The sequence below is a fragment of the Pleurodeles waltl genome, chromosome 4_1 (assembly GCF_031143425.1).
Source record: "Pleurodeles waltl isolate 20211129_DDA chromosome 4_1, aPleWal1.hap1.20221129, whole genome shotgun sequence".
NCBI classification, from domain to species: domain Eukaryota; kingdom Metazoa; phylum Chordata; class Amphibia; order Caudata; family Salamandridae; genus Pleurodeles; species Pleurodeles waltl.
In genome coordinates, this window is record NC_090442.1 from 358657954 (window position 1) to 358670710 (window position 12757).

Genomic DNA, 12757 nt, shown 5'->3' on the forward strand with positions numbered 1-12757 from the left:
AGGGCCAATGGCCAGTCCAACAAGATTCAATTGTCCCTGGCCACAACTGACTCCCACAAGTGGTGGATACTCCACAAAACGGGGCACCATAGGGGGATCCAGGCACCTAACGGAATGGGGGTAGGTGGGGGTGGGGATTTATGACGGGGGTGGGACTTAGACTCGCGGGAGGAGGTTGGAGGGGGGTGGTTTTCTCCTTTGAAGGGGGTGGGGGCTTTTTGGCTCGGGTGGAGTTGGATGCCTTAGGCTCTAAGCAGGCCTTCTTCTTCACTGGAGAAGGGGCACGGGAATGGGAAGGGTGGACCGGAGTGGGCTGCGATGTGGAAGGTGCGGAAAGGGCAAGGAGGTGGGCACGTTTCCGGACAAGAAGGGGTGGGCCAGTAGGTTCGAACAGGTCTACACAGGAGAGGAAAAGTTTCTTGGGAGCAATTGGGGTGGGCGTGGATGAGGGCGTGGGAGTGAAGGCAGAGGGAGTTGATGTATGGGGTGTGGATGTGCGTGTAATGGGTGCCAGTGACTGCTCAGTATGCTATGGTGTGGTGGATGTCTAATGGGTGGGTGTCTTGCTGCGTTTGAGTGTTTTGGGAGGTGGGGGGTGGACACAGTAGGAGAAGACAGACAGCTAATGTGGATGTATGTTGGGTGTGTGTCTGCAAGTCGGGTGAGTGTGCTGCATGTGTCAACTACAGTGGAAATGGTGAGTGCAGGTGTGGTGTATGGGGTGCATGTATGTCTACTACTGGGGTGAGTGCAGGAAGAGGAGCAGTAACACTGAGTGACGGTGCAGTGCATGAGGGTGGGCATGTAGAGGGGACAGACAGGGAGGCAGAAGAGGCGGGCACACTGGGGGAAGTGGACATTGTTGTGTGTGCAGGTGTATGTTGGCTGTGTGAATGCTTGTGGTGAGAGGTATGGTGCTTGTGTTTGGAAGTGTGTTTTTTGTGTGTTGAAGTGCTTCATTGCGTGTCTGAATGTGTGCCTTGGACGGTTGAAGGGAGTGCTGGAAGGGGTAGAGGAGGATGGAGGGGGGAGGGAATGGCCAGGGAAAGTGGCTGCCGTCCAAGAGGAGTCCAGAGCCTGAAAAGATCTCTGTAGGGCAGACACAGCACCGTGAATGCCATCCAGATAGGCATTAGTCTGCTGCACCTCTGATGCTAGCCCCTGGATGGCATTGATGATGGTTGTATGCCCCACAGAGATGGTTCTCAGGAGGTCCATAGCCTCCTCTGTGAGTGCAACAGGGCTGACTGGGGTAGGGGAGGATGTGCCTGGGGCAAAGGATATGCCCACCTTTCTGGGTGGGTGGGCACAGCCAACTCAGTGGGGAGCAGAAGGGAGGGCACTGATGGTATGGGTGGTGGCAGAAGATGTCACGGTTGTGATTTGTCCACTAGTGTCCCCCACTGCCGGAGGACCCCCATCGGAGGAGGTTTCAGAGTCACTACCACCGGTGGTCGTAGCCTCCCCCGTGGAAGTCCCCTCGCACTCCCACCCACTGGTCCCCTGGGCGTCCGTTGTCTCTGCCTCCGAGGATCTGTGGGCCGCTGTCTCCCCACTAGCCGGTGCCGCAGCTCTCTCGCCTGATGTTGATGCTGTGCCAGACACACAAAAGAGAACAGGGATGGGGAGACAAAACAGGAGAGATACTTGTAAGTAGCTGAATGCTGATACACATTGGCCAGACATACACCTACCCAGCAGACACACCCAACAGGCTACTGAGCAGTATAGTTACCTACACCCATATCCTGTCATTGCATAGAAGCAGATGTAGGTGAAACCTGACAGGGACACCCCTACACCCTTTAAGGAGCAGACAGTAGCTGGACACCAGTCAAAACCCTGCTCTAAGTCCCATGACCCTATCGCACACACACTCATCCTTCCAGGCTGAAGTATGGGCTGCGAGTACTCACCCCCTTGTGACTGCTGTGCAGCCTTCAAGCGCCCATCCAGGTCTGGGTACGCCACCACCAGGATCCTTCGCATTAAGGGGGTCAGTGCCCGATGGGCACCCCTACCACATTGGGAGGACTTCCCCAGCTGGGCCTCACTGATCTTCCGCACCCAGCGCCGCACGTCCTCCCACCTTTTCCGACAGTGGGCGCTCCGCCGGTTGTAGACACCCAGGGTCCGTACCTCCTTGGCGATGGCATGCCAATGTGCCCTCTTCTTGTGGGCGCTGACCTGGTAGGGAGACACAGAGAAGAAACACAGAGGTCAGGCACCTGCACAATGGCAATAGCTGGCTGATTGTTAGACATAGGACAGACAGTACTCCCAGACATGCAGGACAGTGGCACGCAGCATTCCATGCACCAAACCCCATCCTGGCTCACAGGAACGCACATCAGAGCAATCCACTTCATCCATTACACACAGAGTGCCCTCCAAACCTGGACTCACCTGCACCTCTGGCCGGCCATAGAGTCTGCCGTACAGGGGCAGGACCCCTTCCACCAGTTTCTCCAGTTCTTCCTGGGAGAAGGCCGAGGCCTTTTCCCCTGCACCACGTGGAACATCCATAGCCAGAGGCAGGCCACAGCAGTACACGGAGTGGAGTACTTGTCCGCACAAGATCAGGGAGTCAAGTGAGCAGATGATGACGAACGCACGTACGTTCAGCGGAGGAATGCACTGTCACCGCCGGCGCCGATAATGATACGCCAAGTTTCCCCATTGGCATCCATGTTATCCAATGAGGGTGTGAACAGCAGTAAACACCGCCAAACGCTGTGACGTCAACCGCTAGCGGTCTTAGGTCACTTCCACAATGAAGGGGCAGAACTACAGTGGGCAGACATTTTGCCATCACCTACGCATCTTGAAATTCAATTTAGTCACAATGCAGGGCCTACTAGCCATATGATTCACATATGTCTCTATCCATAGAGTATATTATCACACATGATTTTCTCCGTTCCCTCTCAGTGGTGACAATGTACATCTGTCAGGTTGCAGTTATTGTACAGACACTACTATGAAGAATGCAGTGAATCCGTTTAGCAAATATGCCTCTGTATGTGTGCACATGACTCTTTCTTCTTACCCCTCACAGACCTTTGTGGCGAGGAAGGGCACCTTCTGTGTACAGACCACTTGTGGATATGGGGACCATGCTGGAGCGTCAGATCATTATCTCTTACAGACTCACACGTGCAACTATTCAGGACCTATGTGCTTTACTGGATCCTGCACTGACTCCCGGAAATCGTAATCAGCATGCCATTCCAACCGAGGTGCAGGTGCTCTCCGCACTCCATTTCCTGGCCACAGGCTCCTTTCAAGTGACAGTGGGCATGGATGTTGGTTTCTCACAGCCAATGTTCAGCCAGGTACTTACAAGATTTCTAAATGCATTTGTACAACATCTACAATCCTATGTGGGATTCCCCCAAAGTGCTGGGCTCCCTGCCATCAAGTCAGACTTCTATGCCTTTGCAAACATTCCCCATATTATTGGTGCCATTGATGGAACCCCCATACCCATCATCCCCCCAAGAGTGAGTGAACAGGTGTACAGAAACAGGAAGAACTTTCACTCCATGAACATCCAATTGTTATGTACAGCAGACCAATACATATCCCATGTGAATGCCATGTTTCCCTGTTCAGTTCATAATTCATTTGTTTTGAGGAACAGTAGTGTGCCACAAAAGATGGAACAACTCCAAGAGGACTGAGGGTGAACCATAGGTAAGTGTGCCTGTCACTAACTGACACATTGCTGAAAAACAGCCTGTCAGACTAAGGACATTCCAATGACGACTCTGTATTGACCATTTCTCTAGGTGAGTCTGGCTATCCAAACTTGTGTTGGCTCCTGACACCAGTGAGGAATCCCAGGACGGATGCAGAGAGGAAATACAATGAGGCCCATGGATGTACTATGAGGGTGATAGAGCGTACTATAGGTCTCCTGAAGGCTAGATTTCAGTGCCTACATATCTCTGGGGGTTCCCTGGCCTATGGGCCTGAGAAGGTGTGCAGGATAGTGGTGGCCTGCTGCATACTGCACAACGTGGCAGTGAGACATTCAATCTCCCTTTTGGAGGTGGAGGGTGCTATAGGTCCTGATCTGTTACCTCAGAGAGGTGAGGAGAGTGATGGTGAGGATGAGGAAGGGGAAGATGTAAATTCCAGAAGCCAGCTGATACAACTCTACTTCCAATAACTGTCTGGGACTTCAGCCTGTAAATGTGGTTAGTGACTGATACTGTAAGTGTGCCATGTCAACTAGGGGGAATTAGTCATGGACCTTTTCAGCATGGTACAGACAGACAACATAAACTAAACTAAACTTCACAGTTGTATAGCGCACTACTCACACGTTAGGGTCTCAAGGTGCTGTATGCATAAAGCTGTGGAACCCCTCCTGGCTTTTCCCTGTGGGGCGCCCTCTCCTGGACAGCCCCAGGGTGAAGCCAGGCATTCAAGCGGTGTGAGGGCTGTTGTGGAGATTAAGCAAGCTATTGCCCAGAGTTACAGAGTGGGACCCATTAATTACATTAGGCACTGAGGCAAGAATTATCTGGTCCAAGGGAATTGAGCCCAAGAGCCGCCAAGGTGGGAATTGAACCCTGGTCCCGGGCCAGATCTCTGCATCGGGGTCAGCCGCTCTAACCATTCTATGTGACATGAGCATTCCCTTCTTGACTTTTTAGAAACACACTGTACCAGCAGCATGCACAATTTGACAATAAAATGTATCCCTGCCTGTTGCATCATTACTCCACTTTGTTCAACATTGAAGACGGGACAGTGTTACAGGTGAGATATGTTGTTTATAGGTGGAATTCAGTGAAATGTGCTATGTACAGTGATAGAAGTCGTTATGGTTGGTTGTCCTCAAAACCGACTTGTTGGCAGGCCTGTTTGATTTCATAGGTGGGTTCTATTTGTAGTTCTGTTCATCATTTAGCCCTCAGCTAAGTGCAGTTTGTGAATGGGTGTGTTGGTTGCTTGGCAGTAGCAGCAGTGTCAATTGTTGGTAGGGGGCTTGTTCTTTGCTGGGTTTCCAGTGCCATATCTTGGCCTGAGGCTACGTTTGGGCACCTGCTGTGGTGCTACTTGGGGTAACATTGTCGGCCCTTGTGATTCCTGGGAGGATTTTTCCTGTGCAGTTTCAGCTGCTTGGGACAACTGTTGCTGGTTGTCGAGGGCTGTTGTGGGGGCCTCTTGTCCGGTGTGGGTGTCTGAGGGTTTGTTGACCAACTGCATCAGTGCTCCAGCAATGGTGACCATTGTGGCATTGTGTTCTTTCCATTGCTCCATGGCCTGTTGGTGGTGTTCCAGCTGCATCCTCTGACTTTGCTCCAGGGTGGTTACAATTGGTGCCAACCTGTCTTGGGTATGTTGGTATGCCCCCAATACCTCTGCAATGACGTCCTGGTCTGCTGCATCTATCCGGTGCCCTGACCCAGTGGGGCGCTTGACCTTGTCCTGGCCCCCTGTGCCTGTGTCCCCTGCGCAGGTCTGAATGTGCCACTAGTACTGGGGCCCTCGTCTTCCTGCATGTTGGGGTTTGGAGACTGTGGCCTCTGTTGCTGTGTTCCACCTGTTTGTGCACTGGGTCCACTGGTGTGGGCACACGTCCCCGGGCCTGCTGTTCTTGACTGGATGTTAGGGGTATTTTCCTGGGTGGGGCTGCTGCATGGTGAGCATCCAGGGCTGTGTGAAGGGCCTGCCTGCTCATCAGTGTCCAGGGATCCTTTACCAGTGTCCTGTGATGTGCCTCTGTCTCCCTGGAATGCTGTGGCACTCCTTGTCCCTTCCATTAGGGTTGCATGGGTGGTGGTGCCTGTTGGGGGACATATAATTGTTTGTTAAATATGTAGAAGGGTCTGAGGTGGGCAGTACTGTACAATTTAGTGCTGGTGTGCCTTTCAGTGGCCTTCAGGGGTGCCTTTGCGTGGTGGACATAGTATCTAGTGGCAGTGGTGGCGTTACATGGTGGTGGGGGTTAATATTCCATTGTGGGAACGTGAAGGGGTGGGTGGCTGTGCACAGCGGGAGTGATGTGGTCCTGGTAGTGAGTTGTGGGTGGTGGATGTGGTGGGTAATGTCTGAGAGGGGTGTGGGTCTAGGTGGGTGTGGGTGGGGTGGTGCATGCATTACAGGTATGGTGTATATGGGGTAAATGTAGACGACTTACCCGAGTCCATTCCTCCAGTGAGTCCCTCTGAGTGCAGGATGGCGAGTACCTTCTCCTCCCAGTCGGTATAGTTGGGTGGTGTTGGTGGCGGCCCTCCCCAAGTCTTCTGCACTGCGATGTGGTGCCTTGATGCCATGGCCCGGACCTTCCCCCGCAGGTCGTTCCATCTCTTGCTGATGTCGTCCCTGGTGTGTGGATGGTGTCCCACGGCATTCACCCTGTTGACGATGGTCTGCCACAGCTCCATTTTCTGGGCGATGGGTGTGTGCTGCACCCCGGAGCCGAATATTTGAGGCTCCACTTTTAGGATCTCGCCCACCATGGTCCTTAGCTCCCTTTCGGTGAAGCGTGGATTTTTTTTGGGGGGACATGGTGAGGGTGGTGGATGGCGTTGGGACTGGGGACGGTGTTTGGGTGCTCCTGTGTGGGTCGCTATGCGTGTCCTGTCTGCTGGCGTTCTCTGTCTGGCTCTGGTGCTCTTTATCTTCTGGTCCTGGTTTCATTGCAAGGGATTGTGGGGTGTGTCTGGGGATGTTTTATGTTGTTCTGGATGTGTGTCAGGTGTGTGGGTGCTAAGCCTAGCCAATGTGTGCAGTGGCTGCTTTTGGGCCCACTTGCGGCCCTTGGCAGTCGCAGCCACCAATGGTCGTCCGGCCTCCACTGTCCGCTGACGTGATTTGTGCATCTTTATTTGGAGGGCGGGATGTGGGTGTGCTTGGCGGTGGTGGGGTGGGCCGTGATTCCTGCCCACAGGGTCCTGGCGGGGAGTGGTGGTGTGGGAATGTTTGGCAGTGTTGGGTTTCTTTGTTCATTATATGGCGGGTTTCCATTCGCCACCGCTGGCGGAGTTCTGATCACCGCCACGGCGGTCTTTACTGCCATGTTCATAATGACCGCCATAATGTATAACCCTTAATGTGACATATTACAACATTAATCTAACATAAACTCAACATTTCATATTAATAAGTACACTTTGCGAATATTGACTGCCACTCAAGTGGGCGCCTCATCAAATGCGTGCATTAATTTTCTCTAGGTTAAATTCAACACACAAAATACATGAATATTCATTAGTAAACCTCAGCATTAACAGTACGTAGATTACTCCAGACTCAACCTTACCTTTCCACATCCCTTCTGTCAAGGTGATGTAGCCTTTTTGCTGTACGTTTCACTTCTTACTTAGCTCTGGCATATTTGAGCATTTGTAGTGCTTGAGGAAATGTCAGAACAGACATTACTGGCATTCCACACTGTAGGAAAGTACCATCTTGCCTGGCATGTTACCCCCATTTTTACATGTATGTCAGTTGTTTTTGTCTGTCTCACTGGGATCCTGCTAGCTAGGACCCCAGTGCTCATAGTTGTGGCCTGATTGTGTGTACCTTTGTAGTGACTTACTGTGTTACTGAGGCTCTGCTAATCAGAACCTCAGTGCTTATGCTCTCTCTGCCTTTAAAATTGTCACTATAGGCTAGTGACCATTTTCACCAATTCTAATTGCCACACTGGAACACCCTTATAATTCCCTAGTATATGGTACCCAGATACCCAGGGTATTGGGGTTCCAGGAGATCCCTGTGGGCTGCAGCATTTCTTTTGCCACCCATAGGGAGCTCAGAAAAATATTACACAGGACTGCCACTGCAGCCTGAGTGAAATAATGCACACGTTATTTCACAGCCATTTTACACTGCACTTAAGTAACTTATAAGTCACCTATATGTCTAACCTTCACTTAGTGAAGGTTAGGTGCAAAGTTACTAAGTGTGAGGGCACCCTTGCACTAGCAAAGGTACCCCCACATAGTTCAGTGCCATTTCCCCGGACTTCGTGAGTGCGGGGACACCATTACACGCGTGCACTACATATAGGTCAATACCTATATGTAGCTTCACAATGATAACTCCGAATATGGCCATGTAACATGTCTAAAATCATTGAATTGTCCCCCCATGCCAAATCTGGTATTGGGGTGCCAATCCCATGCATCCTCAGGGCTCCACTATGGACCCCGGGTACTGCTAAACCAGCTCTGTGGGGTTTTCTCTGCAGCTACTGCTGCTGCCAACCCACAGGCAGGGTTCTGCCCTCCTGGGGTCTGGGCAGCCCGGTCACAGGAAGGCAGAACAAAGAATTTCCTCTGAGAGAGGGTGTTACACCCTCTCCCTTTGGAAATAGGTGTTAAGGGCTGGGGAAGCCCTGCCTCCACCAGCCTCTGGGAATGCTTTGAAGGGCACAGATGGTGCCCTCCTTGCATAAGCCAGTCTACACCGGTTCAGAGAACCCCCAGTCTCTGCTCTGGCACAAAACTGGACAAAGGAAAGGGGAGTGACCACTCCCTGTCCATCACCACCCCAGGAGTGGTGCCCAGAGCTCTTCCAGTGTGTCTCAGACCTCTGCCATCTTGAATCCAGAGGTGTGAGGGCACACTGGAGGCCTCTGAGTGGCCAGTGCCAGCAGGTGACGTCAGAGACCCCTCCTGATAGGTGCTTACCTGACTAGGAGGCCAAACCTCATCTAAGGGCTATTTAAGGTCTCTCCTGTGGGCTTTTCCTCAGATACCGACTTGCAAGAATTCACCAGAGTTCCTTTGCACCTCTCTCTTCGACTTTTGCCAAGGATCGACCACTGACTGCTCCAGGATGCCTGCAAAACTTCAACAAGGTAGCAAGAAGACTACCAGCGACATTGTAGCGCCTAATCCTGACGGCTTTCTTGACTGTTCCCTGGTGGTGCATGCTTTGGGGGCTGCCTGCCTTCATCCTGCACTGGAAGCCACGAACAAATCTCCTGTGGGTCGACGGAATCGTCCCCCTGCTGCAGCAGGCACCAAACTTCAGTGTCACCGGTACTCTGGGACCCCTCTCATCCTGAGGAGCATGGCCCCTGGAACACAGGTGGTGGACCCTAGTGACTCAGACTGTCCAGTGGTCCAACTGTCTAAATTTGGAGGAGGTAAGTCCTTGCCTCCCCTCTCCAGACAGTAACCCTGTGCACCGCATGAACTGCAGCGGCTAGGGCTTCTGTGCACTTTTGCAAGGAATCCTTCATGCACAGCCAAGCCCAGGTCCCCAGCACTCCGTCCTGCATTGCTCAACTCCCTGAGTTGACCTCCGGCTTCGTGGGACCCTCTTTTGTAGTGTTGAGACGACTGCCATGTTCAGTCTTCCTGAACCCATGTTCAAGGACTTCTGCGGGTGCTGCCTTCTTGTGCATGGGCTCTCTACATTGCTGAGGGCCCCTCTATATCCTCTCCCAAGTGGCAATGTCCTTGTCCTTCCTGGGCCTGGGCAGCACCCTTTTTCTTCAACCTTGACCTTTACAGATAGCAAGGCTTATTTGTGGTCTTTTGCTAACGAAACAACTCTGCATCCTACAGCACTCTGTGGAACATCTCCTGCACAAAGGAGAAGTTCCTAGCACCTTTCGTTGTTGCAGAATCTTCGGCTTCTTCCATCCAGAAGCAGCCATTTTGCACCTTCATCCGGGGTTTAGTGGGCTCCTGCCTCCCCTGGACACTTTCATGACTCTTGGACTTGGTCCCCTTCCTTTGCAGGTCCTCAGGTCCAGGAATCCATCTTTAGTGCTTTACAGTCTGCTGTGGTCTTTGCAAAATCCTCTATCACAACTGTAGTGTTTCTGGGGAAGTAGTAGCACTTTACTCCTACTTTTCAGGATCTTGGGGTGGGGTATCTTAGACACCCTTAGTCTTTTCTTACCCTCCCAGCGACCCTCTACACACTACACTAGCCTAGGGGTCCATTCGTGGTTCGCATTCCACTTTCATAGTATATGGTTTGTGTTGTACAGTGTTTGCACTACTTTCTGGCTGTTTTACTTACCTGATTTTGGTTTGTGTGTATATTTTGTGTATTTTACTTACCTCCTAAGGGAGTATATCCTCTGAGATATTTTTAGCACATTGTCACTAAAATAAAGTACCTTTATTCTTGGTGACCGTGAGTATTGTGTTTCTTATGATATAGTACCTATATGATTTAAGTGGTATAGTAGGAGCTTTGCATGTCTCCTAGTTCACCCTAAGCTGCTCTGCTATAGCTACCTCTATCAGCCTAAGCTGCTAGAACATTACTAATAAGGGATAACTGGACCTGGCACAAGGTGTAAGTACCATCAGCTACCCACTATAAGCCAGGCCAGCCTCCTACACACGTGCTCTATATTTTACCTCCTAAAGGAGAGAAGATTATTAATTGGGGGGAGAAGTTCCAAGCGATTAGTAATATAATGCCTCATTTGCTAAATAAAAGCTTTTAATGTAAGTGGAGCCCTTGGCCGTATCCTTGTTGCTTACAGCTCAAGAGTCTTGCCTACCAAAGATAAAGCACGTACATTATTTAAGCAGCCCAAAAATAAATCAATAAACCATATATTGCATTTCCCAAACCATACAAAAATTGTCAAAATCAACTGATATAAAATCTTGTCTACCAAGGTCACGTGTCTTGGGTAATCTTGGCACCCCGTCCACATTCTATGGATGTTGAATTTTTAGTGGACTCTGCACACTGCCTTCACCCCTGCCTTTTTGAAGACTGGTAAGGCCACTTACATATGTTATTCCGCTGATCATCCTCACTGATTTGTTGACTCCAGCGTATGAGTGGTCAATGCCCAAATTGAAGTTCTGAGGAGGAAAATTTCTAACAATTCATCCCTCATCATCTTTTTCTTACACTAGATCTCCCTGTAGGCCTTTCCCCCATCTGTTGATATTTCTGTTGCACAGTCTCTCTGCTGTTAAAAATATCAGAAAATAATTTTGATTTAGCATGACTTATGAAACATGGATCACAACTGGAAGTGCACCTGTACTATAAGATCTAGTACCCCTCAGATGTAAAATCTTGTGAACCAATTGCATTAACTTTCTTGGGGTATGTAACAATTATTTATCGTTCAGAGATAGAAATTACTGTGATTAGCATCCCTGTCCCCGTAGGTTTGCCAGGGGCTTTATCAGTCTGTTCACTAAAATGGTAACAGAAGACAATTCAAGTAATCTTGCTGCGTTGGCCCCCAGGAGTCCCATCAGATAAAATGTCTGATGTTAGAAATTGGGTCTTTGGTTGGCAGTCAGATTACCCCTGTCCAAGGAAGGACCCTCATTCTAGTCAGGGCAATGGAGAAACACACCTGCTTACCCCCCTTTGTAGCTTGGCACAAGCAGTCAGGCTTATCTCAGAAGCAATGTGTAAAGTATTTGTGCCAACACACACAGTAATACCCTGAAAACACCACAAAATGTACACCATACCAGTTTAGGAAAATAGGTAATATTTATCTAAATCAAACAAGACCAAAACGACAAAAATCCAACATGCACAAGTCAAAATATGAATTTTCAAAGGAATAAGAGTCTTAATCCATAGAAAACAATGGAAAAGTTGATTTTGCACAAAGTACCTGGTTAGCGTAAAAAATAATGCAGCACTGGCGAGCGTGTATCGGAAAAGGCAGTGATGCATTGATTCCTTCCTCGCATGGGAGGCCGTGTGTCTTTTCTTCACCGGTCGTGTCGGTGAGGTGTTGTTTTTCACACTCGCAAGCGAGTGATGCGTCGATTTCCGGACGGTGCACCTCGGATCCGCACAGAGTCGGGTTGACTTAGACACCCAGGAACGATGCGTGGAAAATCCTGTCTCATGGAGTTACAAAACCGCACTGTGTGTGGTTTGTGTGGTTATCAGCAGCCGCAAGCGGGTGTTGCGCGTCATTTCTCCAGTCGCGATGCATCGATCTCCCAGCCGTGATGCAGGTGGAGCGTTGATTTTAGCTGTGAGGCCAGGGGTGCGTCGTTTATCAGCCACGTTAAAGATGGTGCATTGAAAATGTGCCCGCATGGCGTTCTGTGCGTGGATTTTCAGCTCTTGTCTCCCAACTTCACCTTTCAAGGGCCCAGGGACTGCATAGGAAACCACTTGGCAGGGCAGGATTCTCAGCAGAGAGTCCAAGTGTTAGCAGAGGAAGTCTTTGTTGGCCCTGAGACTTCAAAACAGGAGGCAAGCTCAGTTCAAACCCTTGGAGATTCTTCACAAGCAGGAATATGCCACAAAGTCCAGTCTTTGTCCCCTTTCACAGTCAGAAGCAGCAACTGCAGGATACCCCATCAAAGCACCGTCACAGGCAGGGGCAACACTCATCCTCAGCTCTCCTCCTTGGCAGAGGTTCCTCTTGGATCCAGAAGTGATCTTCAAGAAATCTAAAGTCTGGGGTTTTGGGTCCACTACTTATACCCCTTTCTGCCTTTGAAGTTGGTGAACTTCAAATGGAAGTCTGTGCTGTTTACAGGATCCTGCCTTGCCCATGCCAGGCCCCAGACACACACCAAGGGGTTGGAGACTGCATTGTGAGAGTGTAGGTCCAGCCCATTCAGGTGTAAGTGACCACTCATGCCTCCACTCTAGCACAGATGGTTCATCAGGATATGCAGGCTACACCCTTTGTCTCACTGTCTAGAGGGGATTCACAAACAGCACAACTGACAAACTGACCCAGTGTCAAAGCCCAGCTCACCTGAGTCCTTGTTCAGTTCTGATGGAGGTTGAAGACAATCCGACCCCACCCTGAAACTGC